Source organism: Geotrypetes seraphini, chromosome 1 (assembly GCF_902459505.1).
Source record: "Geotrypetes seraphini chromosome 1, aGeoSer1.1, whole genome shotgun sequence".
Classification (NCBI taxonomy): domain Eukaryota; kingdom Metazoa; phylum Chordata; class Amphibia; order Gymnophiona; family Dermophiidae; genus Geotrypetes; species Geotrypetes seraphini.
Window position 1 is genome coordinate 355,388,696 of NC_047084.1, and position 24,167 is coordinate 355,412,862.

Here is a 24,167-nt window from a genome sequence, read left to right on the forward strand (position 1 = left end):
GTACGTATGTCTATAAGTTACACAGGTAAGTTACATGTGTAACTTACACGTGCAAGTTACGCATGTAACTTACCACTTCTTGTGTCTTTTCTCCACTACGGCCTGCCCTCAGTGAAAACTTCCTTTTTCCGCTTGGGCGGCCAATGGAGAGAAGACACCCGGAGTAGCGGCAGGGTAGTGAATTGCATTCGCTACCGCCGCTTTTGCCTGGCCAGGGAGGAGAAATACTAAAGCCAGGGGAGGAGAAATACTAAAGCCAGGGAAGGAGAGAGCCTTGCTGCCGCTGATCTGCACGCAGAGACCCGTTCAGGATTTCCCTCTGCCACCGGAGTCCTTGCTTCGATGTAACTTCTGGTTTTGCAAAACAGGAAGTTACATCAGAAGCAAGGACTCCGGTGGCAGAGGGAAAGCCCGAACGGGTCTCTACCAATGGGGCTGACGAATCGGTAAGTCCGATTTTCTTCAAAAACAAATCGATTCGAATCGATTCACCTGAAGTGAATCGGTGAATTGATTCGAATTGCGAAATGGGCAGCACTAATATAAAGTGTGGACCATGAAGCCGCCCTACAAATCTCCTTGGGATTGCCTGGGTCTCCGCCCATGAAGAAGCCTTTCTTCTCGTGGAATGTGCTCTCAAAGCCCTAAAATCCACCATAGTATTGGTTTTGAGAACACCCCTGCCCCCCTCCCCCCGATTCGCTCATAAGCTAAAAAAAACCTGTACCATATTTCCCCGCATAAAGGCCGCCCCAGTGTACAGGACGCAAAAAATGCCTATACAAGTTTTAAAACTGGTAGATAAGCCGCCCCATTGTATTAGCCACAGCTTATCTACCAGTAACTGGGGCGGCCTATACAGTTTTTACCCCCCCCCCCCCCCCCCCACTGGACGAACTGGAATCGCTGCTCCTCAAATCGCGGACAGCGGTGCAGGGCAGAGAGATCTTTTCGATCTCCAGCCCAGCCCCGGGCTGCTTCCTGCATGCCTTTACCATCGGTATTCATGAGTCCCACGAGAACTGACGGTAAAGGCATGTAGGAAGCAGCACGAAGCCAGGCTGGAGATCAAAAAGATCTCTACTGTCCTGCACCGCTGGCCGCGATTTGAGAAGCAGCGATTCCAGTTCGTCCAGTGAGGGAGGTAAGGGGTGGGGGGGAGATGATTTTTAAAAACTGTATAGGTCACCCCAGTTTTGCAGGCCGCACACACTGTGCCGGCTTGCAAAACCCTTATATAGATGCAGCCTATATATGGGGAAATACGGTACTTACTGTGCTGTACCGGTGGTTATTGCCTACTTCAGCTCACACTGCAGCTAGAATCTGGAGAAAACCACAGCTTCAAACAAGTATATGAAAAGGTCCACAACACTGTGATCTTTGGGATGCCAGTCGGACCGAAGTCAGACTGAGACCTCAGACCTCCAGAGATCCACTTGTTGCAACGGGGGAAGGGAACACAGCCGGCACATGATAAACCCCGTCCCAGACAGCCATGAGCCAAATAGCCTATGCTCAAGCGCCTGATCAATCAGGGGCAAGCCTAGCTTCCAGGAGAATGGACCTCAAGCTCCACAAATGGAAATGCAGACTGGCTAAACAGGTTCCCTGAAGGGTTGCCCTGTTAGCTGCAGACTGCTGCTGAGTCTGTGTCTTTTCCCAGGCAAAGATCATGCCCTAGGCTACTGGGGCCCTCTTGAGCACCAAAAGCCTCCAGATTCGGGTTAAAAAAGCCCCAAAATAATAAAATACATACTTTGAGCAGATCAGAAAGACACCTTAACCTGCAGAAGGAAAAACTGAAGAGAGTCAGTACAGCCCACCAAGGAAGGAGGTGGAACTGAAGAGATTGTAGATGATGCCTTCTGCACAGCTCCCCATTAACCCTTTCAGGACCATAAAGATCGTAGGCCAATTTTTGTGGTTTTGACGACATTTTTATGGTAAAAAGGGCTTGCAGATGCCAAAAAATTGATTTTTTTTGTGAAATATCATTATTTTTTTTTTTAAAAATCACACTTCTGGCTTATGGACAGTGTGGCAAGTGAATGTTCTCGTCAATCTGGCAACGATGCTAATGAATGAATGTCGGAACCAGTTTGTTTACATAAAGGCAGTATCATATGGAATCCGTACATATCAAATTTAGAACTGTAGACTATCCCAATCAAAATTTATAGGATTTTAAAGTTATGGGACAAATATGTCCCTTGGTCCTGAAAGGGTTAAAGGAGTTAACCCACTCCTATGCCCTGTGCATCAGAATTTATATTTATCCCTGTGGACAGGTATGTCTGTGTGTTTGTTTGTACTTCATGTATGCACAAGTAGGTTTGTATCCTGGTTTTTACCATGTTCCGGAAATCATCTTTAAAACATGCAAATGATATGCCCCATCTTTGACTAAAAAATCAGTGTCATACTTAAACATGGTGCATTTTTCCATGCAATAATATGCATATTATTGTGTCTTTTAAGCATTTTTTTTTTCCTTTGGGGCTTTTTTTTTTTTTTGCATTTTTACGATGAGCACCCCCCCCCCCCTTACAGGGCACATTTTAACTGGAAAAAAAAGTGTAAGTTTAACATTCAAGAATTTAGTAGTGCGAAAACCTCAGAATCGTAAAACTGTATAGGGTAGCCCTAGTCCTCGTAACAGCAAAAAAAAAAAAAAAAAAAAAGGGTCACAGAGGCGGCTGCCACCGTACAAATTGACAGCATTACCGAGGCTCGATCTTAGGAACCAAAACCCACACGGTCAGGACAATAATTCCAGCAGATCTAGAGGATTTGCAGCTTTCCCTCCCCTCCCCTCCCCCCTGCTCAGCGGGATCAGCAGGTGCGGAGAAGGGGGAGGGGCGCAGGGGGCGGGGCGGGAGTAGTTTCGGGGCGGGGAAAGGAGTCCCAGGGAGCTGGGAGCTTCTCGCCACAGCGTCTCGTGTCCGAGCGGAGCGCCGGACGTGTCCCGATCCTGACTCTGTGTGTGTCTGCTGCGGTACCGGGACAGATCCGACCCCCCTACCCCCCCCAGCCTTCCTGCCCGCCGCTGCTCCAGATGTTCTCTCGCCTGGACTCTTAAAGCACTTGCCAGCCGCTGCTTGCCAAAGCGTTTCCAAGCCGGCGACCCCTGTCCTTCCAACTTTTTTCTTTTTTTGCCGGAAGCTGTTGTACACAGGTAAAAATGTTTAACTGCTTGTAGCATTTTAAGAACACCTAGCGGTGGAGAGTGTGGTAGGGCTGCATTGTGAGCTCCTGGGGGCATGGGAAGGGTGGCAGGCCATCTGTTAAGATGCATTGAATAATGACCGGGTCCATCGGCTCCACCTTTGTTTCTTCTTAAGAGATGATATCGTGATAGAACGACATGAGATGTGGTTGAGGCTTATTTGTTCAAAACAGCAATAAGTGGGAGCAGAGCTGTAGGAGATGTTTAAATAGCCCCCCCCAAAAAAAAAAAATAAAAAGGCTCCGAAACTGTACTTCATCGTCCTTGAGAGGAAGTGAACATTTCAGGGTTTGTTTGAGGATTATTTTTTGTTGTTTTTTTTATATTTAGGGATTTCACTGTTTTTGTTCCGGAAAGGTTTTGTTAGGGGGGGGGGGGGGAGGAAAAGGTGTCTGCTTGACTTTTTTGGGTGATGTTAATGAGCATGCCTATATATAGCTAGCTATATATTTTTATTTACATTCAGATTCCCTATCTGTTCTGCTGGGCTCACACTCTATCCAAGGTCACAAGCAGCAGCATGGGATTTGAACCCACCACATAAAAATAAATCATCCACATAAAAGCTTTAAAGGACCTAGTCAAGGGCCTGACTGTGTCGGGTCCTGTATCCCTAGCGGACTAGGTCCTTTAAGGCTTTTATGTATTTTTATGTGGATGAAATTATTTTATGTGGATGATTTCAGTGTACCTTTGGAACTTTGACACTTTCAAATAAAGTCCATTTAGGAACATCGTCACTCCACAGAGTTTTTTTTAGGTCTTATTTGAACCCACCACCTCAGGGTGCTGAGGCTGTAGCTCTAACCACTGTGCCACACACTCCCCTCGATGTATGACATATTTATTTATGTGTGCTTTCTTGCACACGCACGTTTTTGTGTCTCTATGCAGTGTAACTACCAAGCTAGCTTGCAATGCATACATCTTATAGAGATTGCTGCGCTGTGTGTGTCTGCCTCTACAGTTGCTGCCTCTTCAGCCTTTGATTTCTGTTAACTCTAACTTAACCGCTGGCGACTGGGGCTGGGGGTGGGGGGGGGGCATTAAGCACTTGAGCTGAGATGTCAATCTGTATAGTCAGCTCTCTTTCACTACAGTACGACTGCATATATATATATATATATATATATAAGCATGGGGTAAGTCGGTTGGGAGGGGGAAGCCGGGAATAGGGATGTCTCCTGATACTCCTTGGTGGGAATTAATTGTGTGTATTTACTTACTGCAGTAGTTTCCTGTTGAGTTCAAAATTAGTAAAAAAAAAAAAAAAAAAAAAAATACAAATTTTTCCAACTGTGGGAGTCATCTATAATACTTGCAGTGAAAGAAAAGGTCACTTGATAATAAACCAAACACTTTCTCTAAGCCCCAAATATCAGTTGGAGACTTGCGAACTCACCTGCTTTTCTTAATTTTCCTAGGGGAGCACTGTATGACCGATACATAGCCAATTAATATTCTGTTGTCTTGTGGGGCAATGTAAGTAAAGAACCCGATTTGTCATAATTCTTTCCGTACTATCTTCCGCATAAGTGTGTGGCGGGAGGGGGGGGGAGGGGACATGGCTAAGCCAAGCCTCAGCCTAATAGCATCTCCCCCTGGGTTTTACCAGAAAGCAGGATGAAGGCATTCTCTCTTTTTTTTTTTTTTTTCATACCTCTTTATACTTGGGGCAGTGGAGGATTAAGTGACTTGCTCAGGGTCGCAAGGGACAGTCCTGGCTATAGCCACCTGTACCACACTCTCCACACTCCAGTGCACTTCTGATGGCAGCTCAAAACATTAGTCTGGAGCTGGGTTGTAATGTGGAATACAGTGCTTAATAAAAGCTTACTTGGCCCCCACGGAAGGATTTCTTGTTGGAAATGTCACTTATCCCCAGCTATAAGATGGAAATGCTTGCCTGGAGTCAAATAGGAAGTGCTTTTTGGTTTATCCCTCCCTGAGTCGTTTGTAACCCAGTGTCTGAAAACCACTCAGCTGTTCCTTGAGGTGTTGTGTTCCTGCCTTAGGACATCTTTATTTACACTTTGCTCCAATGGTTGGTGCTGTGAGTAATGAAAACGATAAATATGACAGAAAACAAGTTAGGGTTTGCAGTCTTGGGTGGTGGAAGAAACAGAATGCTTTGTCAGCAGAGATGGAGTCTGCAAGCAACATTGATTAGAGCGTTTATCACCGGCCCTTTGGCAGGTGCTTTTCCGTGGATAAAGGTCTGTGTCTCGCTCGGGCTTTTGCAGTGGCTGTATTTCAAAGCTCAAGGAAATGGGCTTTGACAGTTCAGTCGTGCTCTCGGTCTTATGCAGCACCAAGGCTTCCTCGCACGCTGTGGGAAACTGTCTCGGCTCACTGTAAAGGTGGCTTGAAAAGTATCAGTTGGACAAAGTTCAAAAATCCTGCTCAGGATTCCACTGGTTCAGTGGTCTCAAACTTGCGGCCCGCCAGGTACTATTTTGAGGCCCTCGGTATGTTTCTCATAATCACAAAAGCAAAATAAAAGTTTCTTGATCATATGTCTCTAGCTATAAATTACCATATTATTATTAAGACTTAGCCAAAAGGAACGATTTATAAACTATAAAGAGTGTTACCTCATGCAAAATTGTCATTTCTTTAATAAGACATTAACTATTTTTTCTGAGGCCCTCCGAGCACCTACAAATCCAAAAGGTGGCCCTGCAAAGGGGTTTGAGTTTGAGACCACTGTACTAGTTTGTGCTTAGAAACTTATAATTGGAACTTGTTTTGCTGTTTTGTCCTCCGATTTCCTGATTTCTTTCTCATAAGTTCTCTGATCCTAAGACAGATGATGAATGGGGTTGGCCTCACTGAGATTATTTTGGTGTGAATGCTTTTTACAAGTACAAAAACCACAATACAAAATAAATAAAAGTTCAAGAAGTCCAGTATATGTTATACAGTTTATCACATTTATTGGGTGCTGGAGGGAGCATGCTGTTTAATTTTCCTGTGATCTACTGTCCTGAGTGACCAGTGAAAGTAAGCTTTGACTTGGAGTTTTTAGTTTCACATTTCATATATTTATTTATTTATTCATTTTTTTTTTTTTAGCCTGCCCTCTCAAAGGAGCTCAGAACAGGTTACAAATCAGGTACTTAAGCATTTTCCCTATCTGTCCCAGCAGGCTTTCAGTCCTGGGGCAGTGGAGGATTGAGTGACTTGCTCAGGGTCACAAGGAACAGTCCTAGCTGTAGCTCTTCTAACCAGTACACCACATTCTCCTCACTTCAATTTTATTTGACATTCTGCTTATAAAATGATGTCTTCAGTAAGAGAAACTATTGAAACTCAGTAAAAAAAATTGTGAAAGAGCATGGCTACTAATGTTTTTGCTTACTTTTTGAACTGGGTAGGGGGTGGATACTAATTTGTTTTTCTCATGTGTTTTTCCTTAAACCAGTCAGATACACATACACAAGGCAGTATCACATGGGTGACACACACTCGTGCTTGATCTAGGAGTTACTGATAGCATCTCTCTCTCACACACACACACACACAGACGTGCGCACACACACACACTCTCGTGCTTGATCTAGGAGTTACTGATAGCATCTCTCTCTCTCACACACACACACACACACACACATAGACAGCCGCACACACACAGACGTCCACACACACACACTCTCATGCTTGATCTAGGACAGGGGTACCCAAATGGTCGATTGCGATTGACCAGTAAATTGCCTTTGCGATCTTTACTTCCTTCACTTCCTTCCTCCCCGAGCCAGGCCAGGTGTGTACAAGTTCCGGACCCACAAGACTTCACCTCCGACGTCAATTCTGACGTCGGAGAGGAAGTTCTGGCCAGCCAATCGGAGGTGTAGGCTTGTTGGCTCGGCGCTTGTATGCGCCAGGCCTGGCTCGGGGAAGCAGGGGGAAATCGGGGTAGTGGCTTAGGGGGAGGGGGGCGGCAGCAGAGAGAGAGAGAAAGAATTGGGGAAGTGGAGAAATTGGCACTATGGCTTGGAGCAGGGGGAGAGAGAAAGAAAGACAGGAAGGGGGAGAGAGAAAGACAGAAATAAAGAGGGAGGCAGAGGGAGAGAGAAAGAAAGAGAGACAGAAAGAAAAGGAGGGGGGCAGAAATAAATAAATATTGGATTTACAGAAGAAGGAAGTGCAACTAGATACTCATGAAATCACCAGACAAAAAGGTAGGAAAAATGATTTTATTATCAATTAGTGATCAAAATGTGTCCGTTTTGAGAATTTATATCTGCTGTCTATATTTTGCACAATGGCCCTCTTTTACTAAAGTGCGATAATGGTTTTTAGCGTCGGGAGCTGCGAGGGGCATTCAGCGCAGCTCCCTGCGCTAAAAACCACTATCGCGGTTTGGTAAAAGGGGTGGGGGTATATTTGTCTATTTTTGCATAGATGTTACTGAGGTGACATTGTATATTTTAAAGTCATCTGCCTTGACCTCTGGAAAAAAACCCCAAATACAAATGATAATTAACATTTTCTCTGCGTACAGTGTGCTTTGTGTTTTTAAAAATGTTATTGTTGGTAGATCATTTTGACTTGGTCATTTTAAAAGTAGCTCGCAAGCTAAAAAAGTGTGGGCACCCCTGATCTAAGAGTTACTGATAGCATCTCTCTCTCTCTCTCTCGCACACACACACAGACGCACACTCATACTTGATCTAGGAGTTACTGATAAAGCGATTAATTAACTGGAATTGCAGGGCAAAGCCAAATCATACTTAGGGAACAAGGTCAAAGCCAAAAAGATCTGAGCTGTCCTTTTCTCATGAGATCTTGCTCTGCAGTCACTGTAGACATTTCTTTGTGGTCTTGGCACTGCTAAAGTAGCAGCTTGCCATGGGCAATATTTAGTGCCTCTGCATAGCAGCAGAAAATGACAAAGCTCTTCTAGCAAGCGTTTCCCATGGCTTGAACATAGCAGATGTCCAGCCAGGGGTGGCCCTATAATGAGTCCAGCTGAGGCAGTGGCCTCAAGCCGCACTGTTCAGGGAGCGGCATCTTGCTGCTGGTCAGATTTCTCTGCAACACCCCTTCCTGGCACCTAATCTTTTCACCCTTCTCTCCCCGATAGGCACTTTTTCCATTCCTCCCCCACGTGTCTACCTTTAATTTGTCGTAAAAGCTGCCGGGTGCTGGTAGTGGTTCACAGAGCTACCCTGCCGCCAGTCCCGGCATCTTCTCTCCACTCTTGCCCACCCTCTCTGACAACTTCCTTTTTATCTGGGGTGGGCCATAGTGGTGAGAAGACGCCAGGCCCGACGGCAGGGTAGCTCTGTGAATTGCTACTGCCACCCGGCAACAACTTTTATAACAAGGTAGGTGCAGGGGTGGGGGATTGGAAAAAATGCTGTTTTGGGGGAGAAAGGTGAAAGGATTAGATGCGGCAGAGAGAGCCGACCAGTAAAATAATAAAGGGCAGAACTCAATATAGACAGATTGGGGAGATGGAGGGGGAGATGGATGGGGAAGACAGAGGGGCTCGAAGGGGGACAGGGAGAGAGATGTCAGAGGTGGGTAGAAGGGTGATAGGGAGAGATGGCCTTGGGGAAGGACAGAGGGGGGAAGGAGAGGGAGAAATGGTGAAAGGGGGTGGAGGTGGGCAAAATGGGGAGAAGGAGAGATGAATAACTTTAACTACTGCATTTATGGTACAATGTGTGAGCTCACCCAAACCCTACTATACTGCCATATAGTACGTGCATTCTGTTAACTGTTTAGCTGAAACGTTATAGAAAATTTTAAAATAAATAAATATAGGTGCCACCTGCAGCCATAAGTGCTATTGGGGTGGTATACAGGACGGTATAGTAGGTTGACACGCAGCTCCTGATTGGATAAGGCCCGACTTAGTGCAGGAAGAGGCGGTTGGAGCATACCCCGAGTGATTTCCTGCACTCGCCGGCACTCTGGCTTCCCTCTCCTGTCTCTCCCGCTGCCCTCTCCAGTCTCCCCCATGAAAAACCGTATTTGCGGTTTTTCAAGATTCGCGTGGGTTCCTGGAACGGAACCCCGGCGAATATCGGGGGAATACTGTATTATGGTGTGTTAAACTGAGCTTTTCTTTTGCTTTCTTTCTCATTTTGCTCCTTGTTGTTTGAGCATCATCTATCTCCTTTGTGTTTTTGCGGAAAAGCAGGTTAAAAGTATGAGTGGTGAGAAACATGGTTCATTGGGTTTGTCTGGCAGGATCTATTGTTTTGCTTTAAACATGGGGGATCTGGGCTTAAAAGAGTGGTGCGTGAGGCTCTGCTGGCATCTGCTATGTTTTACTGAAGCTGCTACCCTCTAAGAAGCTGCTGCCCTAGGCAGCTGGCCAGTCTTGCCTAATAGTTGGGGTAGCCCTTGCCCCAGCCCCATTTTGGATGCTCGGGGACGGGGGGAGTGCTCATCCCTCGCCTCGGGCAGCAGATTGCTTTGAGCCGCCATTGTGTTCAGTAGTAATTTGGCATTCCTGGACAATATTGCATGAAAACTGGAAATAAGAGTGCAAAGCACACCTTAGTTTTTCCAGCCTTTACTGCGAGGGGCCACTGCAAAATTTTCAGCCCAACCATCAACGTTGAGGCAGTCTCCATCGAGAGCTATACACTTAACCCCTGTTTTACTAAGGTGCGATATGCATTTTAGCGCACGCTAACGCGTCCATAGACTAACATGTATGCGTTAGCGTTTAGCGCGTGGTTAGCGCGCGCTAAAACACTTAGCGCACCTTTGTAAAAGGAGCCCTTAGTCCAGCAGTTATTCCACTTTTTCTAACGTGATTTATTCACCACTGAAGTCAAAGCAGAATCTTCATGTACGGAGAATGACTGACTAAAGTTTTTTGGACTAGAAAACTGCTATAATCGCTGGCATTTTATATTTTAGATATGTGGGGAACTCTTTTTACCCCAAAAACAATGAATATGGAATCATTTTTTTAACACTCTTTATAATTCTGGTTTTTAAAAAAGGAGAGCATTAGATTCTGCCACAGTGACCATTAAGCCCATTAGGTCTGGAAAATTTGGGGCTACCTCCCAATTTTTTTTCCCAGTATTTCTCTATCTATCCCATTTCTGCTCATAGAGGCCTGCATTCTTCTGCAAATACTTTCTCTGTATAAACCTCCCGTCCCTTAGCTTTGCAGTCTCATTTGAAAAATGGACCTGTGATCCTGAAAGCTCACATGTTTGGAGGGGGTAGACATATATTGTTTTATCTTTTGGTCTCAGTTGGCAGGCAGGTAGTGTTCTACTGAACAAAATGCCTTAATGACACTTTTCTCCTGCTAGTGGAAGGTTATAATTTACAAGACAGGAAATGAGAGGGCTACTGGTGGTGTGTGTTAACTGTTTATGGAAAGAGTATGGAGGTACACAGTCAACAGAACAGGAAAAAAGATCGTGAAAGTTTTCGTCATTCTTGGAATTGATATACAGGGTGTCCACAGTGTCTCTTTACAATTTCAAGATTTTATTAAAAACAAACAAACAATGAATAGACAAATCTGTGGAAATTATTGCCAAATGAGGAGTAGATATTGAAGGCTTTTTGCCTCATTTAATACACCTCTATACGGATGGATTTTGAAGGAGAACGAGCAAAGGATTGTCTTACACGATCGATGTTTTCCTCCGATATTCTTTGTCGTCCACTCCTTTCTTTATCCAATACTGTCCCTGTCTCCATAACTTTCTTATGCCATTCACGAATTGACAGAGGTGACGGTGGATTTTTTTCCATACTTAGTCCTGTAGTTTCGCCGAGTCTGCGTATCTGATTTTGTTTCGAGAAACCATGATACACGTGCCTTTTCATGAGGAGTAGCCATTTATTTAGGGGTTTATTCAACAGCCTCTCTTTCATCAACAGGGTACCTGAAATACCCAAATGCAATGTGACTACAAACTTTGATAACGACTGAGTACGCAGGACAAATTTGATTAACATATATCTCATCAATTGCCTTTTTAGTAATTTTTTGAAATTGTAAAGAGACTTTGTGGACACCCTGTATATTCCCCCACCCCTACCCCCAAAAAGGAAATTCCATAAAGGATGGCCCTCTCTGAGGGGTCTAGGACGATTCATCGTGGCCAGTTCAGCACGATGAACTGGCCACAACGAATTGTCCAATTTCAGTGTTTGGGGGGGCTGATACCCTTGCCCCCCCCAAATGTCTGCATTTGGGGTGCAATGCATCCACATTTCAAGATTTCAGTATTTGGGGGGCAATGTCCTCCCACCCCCCAAAATTATACCCTTCCCCTCTCCACCCTGTTCACATCTGGCACCTCTGCGGTGGCTGGCAGGGGGGGGGGGAGGAAGGGTTGGATAGCTGCCACCAGAGTTGCTGTGTCTGCTGCCCTCTGTGGGTGCCATGAAGCCCAGCCTAACTGTAATGGGACAATTCCTCATGGACATTTCATCACAGCCGCACTGAAACGTCCCATGATAAAATTCCCGCAGTGAATCATTCCATTATCCCAGGACAAACAGGCAACATATTCTTAACGCATGGGTGACGTCACCGACGAAGCCCCGGTACAGACCTTTTTAACTAGAAAGTTCTAGTTGGCCGCACCGCGCATGCGCGAGTGCCTTCCCGCCTGACGGAGGAGAGCGTTGTCCCCAGTTATCCCAGGACAAGCAGGCAGCATATTCTTAACGCATGGGTGACGTCACCGACGGAGCCCCGGTACGGACCTTTTTAACTAGAAAGTTCTAGTTGGCCGCACCGCGCATGCGCGAGTGCCTTCCCGCCCGACGGAGGAGAGCGTGGTCCCCAGTTTCTGCCTTCCCGCTCGCGTAATTTTTCGTTTTTCTTCTAATTTTTCCTTTCCCTATTTTTACTTACAAAAAAAAAAAACTCGTCCAGTTTTCTTTATTTTTTCAGGCCGGCCCCGGCGGGGCCTGTTGCCACCATACAGGCCTCCGGATTCGATTTTGCGGAGGCCGTGTTTCCCTTCATGCCCCCTCAACCGGGCTTTAAGAAGTGCCAGCGGTGTGCACGCCCGATCTCTCTCTCCGACCCGCACAATTGGTGCCTGCAGTGCCTGGGTCCAGAGCATCGGGCTGACTCTTGCACCCGCTGTGCTACGCTTAAAAAGCGCACATTAAAAAACAGGCAGATCCAGCAAAATCTTTTATTCGGTACCGGATCTGCCATGGAACCTGCTGCGACGTTGACGGCACCACAAAAGTCGGCACCCACGACGTCGACACCACCTGACCCTTCTTCGGGGTCGTTGGGCCTAGGTAAGCCGGCTAAGAAGCCTTCCACTTCCCTTGAGCGCCCTCCTGCCACGGTTGCGACTCCGGCCCTCCCGGCACCGCACCGACCCCGCAAACGCTCCGCTCCGATATCGGTGAGTGCCTCATCATCGGCCTCCTCATCGCCGGAGCGTAGAGCGGCACCTATGGTACCGAAGAAGAAAAAAGCGGTACCGGTGCCCCCCCTGGATGACCGCATCGCGGCCATACTCCAAAACCAATTACAGGAGCAGCTCCAGCAACAACTCCAACAACTGTTGCCGGCGTTGCTGGCACCGCACCTTCCGGTACGGGACCGGTCCGAGCCTCGCACTGTCCCATCGGTGTCGACCCCCTCGGTACCGATTAATACCTCCATGCCGGTGCTCTTGGCTGAAACACCTACAGTGCATACCCGTACTGCTGCCGACCCTTCCCGGTCCCAGGAACGACATCGGTCTTCCTCTCTCAGTACCGCCTCGGTGCGCTCAGGCAAATCTCTCTCAAAGACCCGCCATGCCGAGCCTTCCACACCGATGTCCAAACGTGCACACCCTGACGTTAGAGACCCAGACTTGTGGGAAGACTCCCCGCACGGTACCGAAGAGGACGCTTCGTCAACCGACGAAGAACCCTCCATGACCGATACCGCCTCAAAACCAGAACAATCCTCTTTTTCTAAATTCCTTAGGGAGATGGCAGCAGCTCTTTCCATCCCCTTAGAGTCCGACTCTAAAAAGTCTCAGGCTTTCCTCGATGCCCTAGACTTTGAGCAACCTCCCAAGGAATTTCTAAAGTTGCCCGTCCACGACATCTTATGGGAAACTTTCTATAAAAACTGGGAGACTCCCCTCACTGTTCCCGGGGCCCCTCGCAAATTGGATAGCTTGTACCGGGTTATTCCAATCCCAGGGTTTGACAAACCTCAATTGCCCCACGAATCCCTCCTGGTGGAATCTACTTTGAAAAAGTCTCAGGGTTCCAGTGTATATGCCTCCACCCCTCCTGGCAGAGAGGGAAAAACCATGGATAAATTTGGTAAGCGCCTTTTCCAAAATGCCATGCTAGCCAATAGAGCCAACAACTACACCTTCCACTTCTCCTTCTATATGAAGCATCTGGTGCAACAGCTCTCCTCCTTACAGAAATACCTTCCTGAACGTAAGGTCCCTCTTTTCCAGCAACATATTTCCAGCCTCCTCCAACTCAGGAAATTCATGGTTCGCTCCATCTACGACTCATTTGAGCTGACCTCTCGCGCATCTGCCATGGCGGTGGCCATGCGACGTTTGGCATGACTGAGAGTCTCTGACCTGGACATTAACCACCAGGACCGCCTGGCTAACGCACCTTGTCTGGGTGATGAACTCTTCGGAGAGTCCCTGGACTCAACAACCCAGAAACTCTCAGCACATGAGACCAGGTGGGACACTCTGATTAAACCTAAAAAGAAGACTCCACCTGCTCGCAGCCTATCGGAGGTCGCCTCCAAATCTTCCTCAGCCGTTGGGAGGTCATCACATCAGACCAATGGGTCCTCAACATCATTCGCCACGGCTACTCTCTCAATTTCCAGACTTCTTCCATCAGACAATCCTCCCGTAGAGTCTGCTTCTCACTCCTCCCAAACCCCCCTCCTCCTGAGGGAGGTCCACTCCCTCCTTCTTCTCAATGCCATCGAAGAGGTGCCTCCGGACTAAAGGGGTCAGGGATTCTACTCCCGCTACTTCCTGGTTCCCAAGAAGACAGGAGACCTTCGTCCCATCCTCGATCTCAGGGACCTCAACAAGTGTCTGGTCAAGGAGAAGTTCAGAATGCTCTCCCTTGCCACGCTTTACCCTCTTCTCTCTCAACACGACTGGCTATGTTCCCTGGACCTCAAAGAGGCCTACACTCACATCCCAATCAATCTGACTTCACGTCGCTACCTACGGTTTCAGATACAGCACCGTCACTATCAGTACAAAGTGCTACCTTTTGGCCTCGCTTCATCGCCCAGGGTGTTCACCAAGTGCCTTATTGTGGTGGCGGCCTTCCTCAGGTCTCACAACCTCCAGGTGTTCCCCTACTTGGACGATTGGTTGGTGAAAGCACCTACGTCTCCACTTGTGCTACAAGCCACTCATCACACCATCTCTTTCCTCCATCTCCTGGGGTTCGAGATCAACTACCCCAAGTCGCATCTGCTTCCCACACAGCGACTTCAGTTCATTGGAGCAGTTCTCGACACCACACTAATGAGGGCGTTTCTCCCCTCCGACCGTCAACGGACCCTGCTCCACCTCTGTCGTCAGGTGCTCCTTCATCACTCCATTCCTGCCCGACAGATGATGGTCCTCCTGGGCCACATGGCCTCGACGGTCCATGTGCTTCCTCTGGCGCGACTCCACCTCAGGACACCTCAATGGACTCTTGCCAACCAATGGTCACAGACCACGGATCTTCTTTCTCATCCCATCTCTGTGACATCGTCTCTTCAGCAATCTCTTCAATGGTGGTTGAACTCCTCAAATCTTTCCAGGGGTCTACTCTTTCATCTACCCCCTCACTCCATGATCATAACCACGGATGCCTCCCCCTATGCGTGGGGAGCTCACCTGGGAGATCTACGCACCCAGGGACTCTGGACCCCTCAGGAGCGTCAACATCACATCAATTTCCTGGAACTCAGAGCCATGTTCTATGCTCTCAAGGCCTTCCAGCACCTTCTCTGCCCTCAGGTCCTTCTCCTGTGCACAGACAATCAAGTCGCCATGTACTACATAAACAAGCAAGGTGGCACCGGATCTCGCCTCCTTTGTCAGGAAGCTCTCAGCATCTGGACCTGGGCCACGGCCCGCAATCTCTTCCTCAAGGCTGTCTATATCCAGGGCGAACAGAACTCCCTGGCCGACAATCTCAGCCTCATCCTTCAACCTCACGAGTGGACTCTGGACCCTTCAACACTCCACTCCATCTTTGCTCGCTGGGGCACTCTGCAGGTGGACCTCTTTGCAGCGCCTCACAACAATCAGCTACCCCAGTTCTGTTCCAGACTCTTCTCTCTTCATCGTCTGACCCCAGATGCATTCCTGCTCGACTGGACGGATCGGTTCCTCTATGCCTTTCCTCCACTACCTCTGATGTTGCGGACGTTATCCAAACTCCGCAGGGACAGGGCCACCATGATTCTCATCGCTCCTCGGTGGCCTCGCCAACACTGGTTCTCCCTCCTGCTTCAGCTCAGCTCCAGGGAGCCCATTCCTCTTCCTGTGTTTCCTACTCTACTTACGCAGCAACGTCAGTCTCTACTGCATCCCAATCTGTCTTCACTCCACCTGACAGCTTGGTTTCTCTCGGGCTGACCTCTCCAGAGAATCTGTCTCAGCCTGTCCGTCGCATTTTGGATGCCTCCAGGAAACCGGCCACCCTCCAATGTTACCATCAGAAGTGGACCAGGTTCTCCTCTTGGTGTCTACTGCATCATCACGATCCCACCTCATTAGTGGTGGAACCTGTACTGGACTATTTGCTCTCTCTGTCCGACGCTGGCCTCAAGTCTACCTCAATCAGAGTCCACCTCAGTGCCATCACTGCGTTTCATGAGCCTATCCTCGGAAAACCTCTCACGGCTCATCCACTGGTTTCCCGGTTCATGAGAGGCCTCTTCAATGTCAAACCACCTCTGAAGCCTCCTCCTGTCGTCTGGGACCTGAATGTGGTTTTATCAGCCCTCATGAAACCCCCTTTTGAGCCTCTTGCCACAACTTCGCTCAAAGTTCTCACATGGAAGGTGCTTTTCCTCATTGCCATCACCTCTGCCAGGAGGGTTGGTGAGATGCATGCACTGGTCGCCGATCCACCGTTCACTGTTTTTCACCATGACAAGGTGGTTCTGCGTACCCATCCTAAATTCCTTCCCAAGGTGGTCTCGGCTTTTCACCTCAACCAGACCATTGTGTTGCCTGTCTTTTTCCCTAAACCCCATTCTCATCCTGGGGAACAGGCGTTGCACACGCTGGATTGTAAGCGTGCCCTTGCATACTACCTTGACCGTACCAGGGCTCACTGCTCATCCCCTCAGCTCTTTCTGACCTTCGATCCTAACCGTCTAGGTCATCCTGTCTCTAAACGGACGCTTTCCAACTGGCTTGCTGCCTGTATTGCATTCTGTTATGCTCGGGCCGGTCTCTCACTGGAAGGTGCTGTCACGGCCCACAGGGTCAGAGCTATGGCTGCTTCTGTGGCTTTCCTCCGTTCCACGCCCATCGAGGAAATCTGCAAGGCTGCCACTTGGTCCTCAGTTCACACGTTCACTACTCTCTACTGTCTGGATGCCTTCTCCAGACGGGATGGACACTTCGGCCAATCTGTGTTACAAAATTTATTTTCCTAATGGCCAACCATCCCTCCTCCCTCTCTGTTAGCTTGGAGGTCACCCATGCGTTAAGAATATGCTGCCTGCTTGTCCTGGGATAAAGCACAGTTACTTACCGCAACAGGTGTTATCCAGGGACAGCAGGCAGATATTCTTACGTCCCACCCTCCTCCCCGGGTTGGCTTCTTAGCTGGCTTATCTTAACTGGGGACCATGCTCTCCTCTGTCGGGCGGGAAGGCACTTGCACATGCGCGGTGCAGCCAACTAGAACTTTCTAGTTAAAAAGGTCCGTACCGGGGCTCCGTCGGTGACGTCACCCTTGCGTTAAGAATATCTGCCTGCTGTCCCTGGATAACACCTGTTACGGTAAGTAACTGTGCTTTCCGCTCCCTGAGTGCTACAGTGGGAAAACATAGCCCCTGGGCTCCACCCACTGTCTGTCATTCAGTATTGTCTCTGACAACCCCCCAAATGTAACCTTCCTGTCTTGCCCGTTGCCATCCTGGGCTTGCTGCGATGGCAGATTACTGTGAATTGAGAAGTAGCCCTAATGATTAGAGTGGTGAGCTGAAAACGCAAGGCTCTGGATTCAATTTGCACCACAACGCCTTGTGATTCGGGGCAAGTCACGTAACCCTCCATTGTCCCAACTTTGTGACCCCCCACCAGGGACAGGAAAAGTACCTTAACATTATATAAACCGCTTTGGTTATATGACAGAAAGACAGTATATAAAATTCATGACCCTTCCCGCTTCCCCCTCTATAAGGGGTTTATGTCACATCCTTCAGCTACGCAGACGACATCACCATACTCCTCCCCTTCGACCCATCAGATACCACCAGCACAACAAAGCTGGAAACAACCTTAGATACAGTAGAAAAATGGATGATGGATCACAAACTAAAACTAAACTCAGAAAAAACAAAATTCCTCTTGCTCGAACAGGCCAAAACGCCTGCCATCACAGAACTGAAAATCAAAAACACCAAATACCCAATACAACCCGAACTAAAACTCCTAGGAGTTATAATAGACAGATGTTGCACAATGCAGTCCCAAATCAACAAGACGACCCAGAAAGCTTTTCTAACCATGAGAAATCTACGTAAAATCAGAAAATTCTTCAACCCAGCACAATTCAGACTAATTGTCCAATCCCTAGTCTTAGGTCTGCTGGACTACTGTAACTCCCTCTATCTTCCTTGTCCAGCCACTATGATAAAAAGACTCCAGACCATACAAAACACCGCCCTCAGACTGATCTACTCACTCAGAAAATATGATCACATAACTACTGCCTTCTTAGACTCCCACTGGTTACCCATACAAGCACAAATTCAATTCAAATTCCACTGCCTATTATTCAAAGCGTTACATGGCTCTTCCCCTTCCTACCTAAACAACCGCTTAAACCAGATCTCCACCTCAAGACACAGAAGAACCCCGAACCCTTTTGCCTTTCCCCCACTCAAAGGCACACTACGCAAGAAATTGTTTGACAACCTTCTGGCAACACAAGCAGCAAAACTCAACCATACCATCTCCAATCTGCTGACAACATCGGATGACTTCAAAACATTCCGAAAAGAAATTCATCCAAATATCTTAACCATTCTTCACCTACCTCAAGATATTACTTCCCCAAATAATCCACCTAAACACCTTCCAAGCAAACAGACCCCAAAAATTAGATGGTAATCTTACCTACTCTAACTATATTCTCTTTGTCCATATCACACAGTTCGGCACTGTCATTTTACTATCCAACCCCTAAATCCCCTTAGGAATCTATCCAGCTATCTCTCCTCTGTCAAAAAAAAAAAAAAAAATTGTATCTTCACTGGAAAATGTCCAGTCAAATCTTTTGTAATCCGCCTTGAACTGCAAGGTATAAGCGGAATAGAAATCCGTAATGTAATGTAAAGTTCCTAGGCCCACCAGGAGTAACTTTGAAACCAACAATCAGTACAATCAAGTCTTGTCTTGTACTTATAGTGCACAATTATTTAAAGGGACCACAGAAAACACTAACAGCCTTAATAGTAGTCACTTTCATGCTGACTGAATAACGCTTAGGGGTCCTTTTGCTAAGGCGTGCAAGCCATTTTAGCGTGCACTAAGTATTAGCGTGTGCTAAACGCTAACACGTCCATAGACTATAATGGATGCATTAGCGTTTAGCGCTCCTTTGTAAAAGGAGCCCTTAGTCCAGTACTGTATGTAATGGTACTATTTTATACAGTATATTCACAGTTTGGGACTGATGAATAAAAAATAAGTGTTATTCAGTCAGCATGAAAGTGGCTACTATTATGGCTGTGAGTGTTTTTTGCGGTCCCATTAAATAATATGGATTTTGATGGCACTATTTTTTGGGACTGACAGTAATTTCAACGGCACTGTTCTTTTCGCAGTGCATTTTTGTTTTTGTGATGCTGGAGACTTTCCTTCACAGGGAGCCTGCTTTAATGAATTCATTTTATTAATTATTTACTCATTTTGATTTTTATTAGTCGCTAGTGATCCCGGTAGGGTACCACAGTGAAGGCCATCGCATGCCACGCTCATTCAAGGGAAGCGAGATATTTAGGCAGGTGGTCACAGATGTATTGAGCTGGTGTCTAGGACATGAACTGATAACAATAGGCTCATATCTAACAGCCTGTGGGGAATGCGGAACAGGAAGCTGCCACCAGATAGCAAGAAAGATCCTTATCCTGCTGGAAAAAAAAAAATTGGTTGCCATGGAAACTTTATCAGCAACATTTCTCTGCTGTGGTAAACTTGTTCAAGGTGAAGGCTTTGGTCAGTGAAACACTTTTGAGGGTTTTTAGTTTTTTGGTTTCTGCTTAATTTTTGCACATTCACAGAGTTCTCCCTGATCTTTGAGGAGCACAAAGGAAGTACAAGCTTTACTGGTTTGCAGTTCATTCTTCTTGTTTTTTTTTTTTTTTTAAATCTTTATTCCTTTTTATTTCTCTCAACAAGTGTACAATATTATTACAATTAATTCACATAACTCACTTGACATTCTTAAACAATATTATTATACATGTTTTAATTCCCCCCCCCCACCTCCCATCCCTTCCCATATCAATAAAATAATATATCCAAACATATACATACTTAGACATCCCTCTTCCATAATACAATTAATCATACATTAACCTATCCCTCCCCCCACCCTTTCTTCCTCAAACTCTTTTTTCATTTTATTATATACATTAATGCACAACAAATATATCTCATCATATTACATATATCCCCTAATATTTCATAACAACATATTTCCAATAATTTTACCCCCTTTCCTTTTCTATTCATACATATATACCATGTTTCTTATATCCATTAATCAGTTGAAATATACCACTATTTAATTAGATTATCCTATCCCCCCACTTCCCCCCATTTCTACAAATTATCCCCTAAGGAAAAAGAATAAACCTTAATCATTATAATATTCAATTAATGGCCTCCACACCTCCTGAAACCTTTTAAAATGCCCCCTCTGTACTGCAAGAAAGCTTTCCATCTTATACATATGGCATACTGAGTTCCACCAGAAATTACAATTCAGTCTAGAACAGTCTTTCCAATTAGTCGTTATTTGCTGAATTCCCACACCAGTAAGAATCATCAGTAATTTATTGTTTGCTGTAGATATTTGGCATTTAGCCCTCATGCACATTCCAAAAACCACTGTGTCATAGGACACATAGGACAATGCCACATGACTCTCCATCATTAGGTTAACTTGATCCCATATTAATATCCAAAATGCCTGAATACATGGACAATAAAATAAAAGATGGTCTAAAGTTCCAACTTCAATTTTACAATGCCAGCATCTATTAGACTTAGAGCAATCTAATTTTTGTAATCTAGTAGGAGTCCAGAAAGCTCTATGCAACAAAAAGAACCATGTTTGCCTAATAGATGCCGACATTGTACCTTTAATTCTCCAAGACCAAATACGTGGCCATTGAGATGCATTAATCTGATGCTTAATCTCAATGCTCCAAATATCTCTTAATCCATTTTTAGGTTTCTTATTCAAATAATTAGATATAATTTTATACCACTTTGCGGCCTGGTGTCCCAGAAAATCTGCCTGGAAACATAAGAATTCTAAGCTGTAATGATCATTTAAAGATTTCCATTCAGGGAACCCCACCTGAATAGCCTGCTTCAACTGCAACCACTTATAACTTTGTTTTTTATTCAGACCATATTTATGTTGCAATTGTGAAAAATCAAGCAGCTTACCATTATCAATTACTTTATCTGCTTTAATCCAATCCTTCCAGACAACATTCTGCTTGTAAAACCGGCAGATTGCGTGTTCTGCTGAGTGGTTCAGTTGTCTTAACTTGCTGGTGATGGTTTTCCCGGTGACGGGTCAAAAATGCGCGAGGACAAAGGCGCGCCGATAACCGAGCGCGGACAACTGAGTGCAGGGCTTAATCGCGCTGAAGAAAACCCATATTTTAAAGGGCTCTGACTTAATAGGGATTGCGCTGCCTCACGCTGCCATGTTGGGGAGGGTGTAACCCCCATATTATACTGAAAACTTAACTTTTTCCCTAAAAAACAGGGAAAAAGTTAAATTTTCAGTATAATGAGGAGGGTTACAACCCCCCAAACCCCCCACAACGCCAGCGCGATCTCTTATTAAGTAAAGTGTGTGTGTGTGGGGGGGTTCCCCACCAACACCCCCCGTCAGAGCCCTTTAAAATACGGTTTTTCTTCGGCGCGATTAAGTCCTGCGCTCAGTTGTCCGCGCTCGGTTGTCGGCGCGCCTTTGTCCTCGCGCGCTTTAGATTATGAACCGGTTTTCCCATTGAAGTAATAGTTCTGCCTCGCTGCAGCAGCTGTGCTGGCACACGCCGCAGGACCACTGCCAGTTTGCAGAGTCCCTGTTTAATGTGTTTTTAGCATGCGCTCGCCAGGCTCTGTTTATTCGTTAAGGGGTCCTTTTACTAAGGCGTGCTAGCCATTTTAGCGCATGCTAACGCGTCCACAGACTATAAGTTTCAAGTTTATTTTTAAATATTTGATACGATCGCAATGTCCAAATCCAATGCAATTTACAAAAATTAAAAGCGGAAAAATTTTTTTTAAAAAATCCAACTAACAGAATATTAAAAACAATTGTGACGTAAAAATGCAATTGAGAGGGGGGATTAAATACAATTCCAAAACAAATGAATAAGGGGTGGGGAATGATACAAAAGGTTGGGGAATGTTACCTGCTTAATTTCAGCTTAACAGTGTTCCTTGGATGCATTAGTGTTTAGCGTGCACTAAAACGGCGAGCGTGCCTTAGTTAAAGGACCCCTAAATGTCACCTATCTACCTACTGTTTATAATGGAAGTAACAGAAACTGACAACTTTCCAAACTCCCCCCCCCCATACACCCCAGAAAAGGTTCTCCCTGGTTTAGTTTTTTATGCACAAACCAAAAAGAGGGCCCGGGTTTTCCACAGTCAGAAAACCAGAATCCAGACATAACAAAAGAAAGGACTGGAATGCAACGGTCTTGTCAAGGCGTTTATTGAGGGCTCCTTTTTACAAAAGATGCGCTAGCGTTTTTAGCGCACGCACTGGATTAGCTCATGCTATAGCGCACGCTAGCTGAAAAATTACCGCCTGCTTAAAAAGGAGGTGGTAGTGGCTAGCACGCCGGGCAATTTAGTGCGTGCTATTCCACGCGTTAAGGCCCTAACGCACCTTTGTGAAAGGAGCCTAAGACAAGTCAATAAAAATAATATGAATATAAAATAGTCTCCACTTCATGAATTACTGATATCTGACTATTTTATATTCATATTATTTTTATTGACTTGTCTTAATAAACGCCTTGTCAAGATCATTGCATTCCACAGTCCTTTCTTTTGTTAGGTTTTTATGACACAGCTTTCCAAATGTGTCATAGTGAGCCCTGATTTTCAGGACATCCAGCCTGAATAAGCTCAAGGTAGATAAACATATTTGGGCCCTCCAGTGTCTGCAAATTTATGTAATGCGTGTTCATCTTAGATATCCTAAAAACTGGACAGGCTGTGGGGTCCCCCAAGACAGGTTTGCAATGCTCTGGTTGTATGAGAGGTTAGAAACACAAAACAAAAAGCAACTTTTAAAGTTTATGTTTGATATTTATTGAATTTTTACTATTTTGACTCTTATGGTGCAATGCTCTAAAGCAGTGATCTCAAACTCGCGGCCCGGGGGCCACATGCAGCCCGCCAGGTACCATTTTGAGGCCCTCGGTATGTTTATCATAATCACAAAAGTAAAATAAAACAGTTTCTTGATTATATCTCTTTAGCTATAAATGACAATATTATTATTAAGACTTAACCAAAAGGAAAGATTTATAAACTATAAAGAGTTTTACCTCATGCAAAATTGTCATTTCTTTAATAAGACATTAACTATTTTTTTCTGCGGCCCTCCAAGTACCGACAAATCCAAAATGTGGCCCTGCAAAGGGTTTGAGTTTGATACCACTGCTCTAAAGGATGCCAAAAGTTAGATGCCAACATGCTGGGGGTTAAGCATGGACTCTGTAACAGGATCTAAGCACCCAGGTCCCATTACAGAATATTAGCAAACTGTAAATTGGCATTTACACATCAACATTCGACGGGCCCACTGATGGCGTAGCCGGGACTGAATGGGCCCTGGTTGGAAAAATTAAGATGGGCCCCCTATAACACCATCTCTCCCATGGTAGTGAGGGGGGAGAGGAGAAATTTATTTAAGCTCCAGTAAGCAAACCCTGCAAAATGCAATCATATTCCAGACCTATATAGAACTTAAGAACCTAAGAGTTGCCATACTGGGACAGACCATGACCAGTATCCTGTTTCCAACAGTGGCCAACCCAGGTCACAAATACCTGGCAAGATCCCAAAGAAAGAAAGATATTTTATGCTGCTTATCCTATGAATAAGCAGTAGATTTCTCCAAGTCATCTCAATAATGGCTTATGTACTTTTGTTTTAGGAAATTATCCAAACCTTTTTTTTAAACCCTGCTAACCTAACTGCATGCACTACATTCTCTGGCAATACCTAGCATACCAACAGAAATAGAAGCTGAAATGCAAGATATCAGAGATGCACATTTCCCAAAGCTGGCATATTACAATTAATAAATTCCAAAAAAGAAAAACCTTTGTTTTCTATCTTTGTTGCCTGAGCATTGCTTTGGTTCCAGAACCTCTTTTTTGCTTATCTTTTTTTTGCTCTCTTTAATTCCAGGATCCCCTGTCCTTTGGGTATTTCTTCACTCTGCCCACCATCCATCTTTCTTCTGCATC

The 24,167-nt window shown here is 45.7% G+C and overlaps 1 protein-coding gene across 2 annotated transcripts in view; it reads left to right on the forward strand.

The window, feature by feature from the left end:
* The first annotated feature begins 2,886 nt into the window (after window positions 1-2,886).
* RASGEF1B (RasGEF domain family member 1B) overlaps window positions 2,887-24,167 on the forward strand; it is a 113,879-nt gene continuing 92,598 nt past the window's right edge. The window contains exon 1 of one of the 2 annotated variants that reach the window (XM_033914551.1): window positions 2,887-3,178. The gene's annotated coding sequence lies outside the window, so the exon portion shown is untranslated. The remainder of the gene's footprint in view (window positions 3,179-24,167) is intronic. The other variant, XM_033914542.1, reaches the window with a different exon arrangement.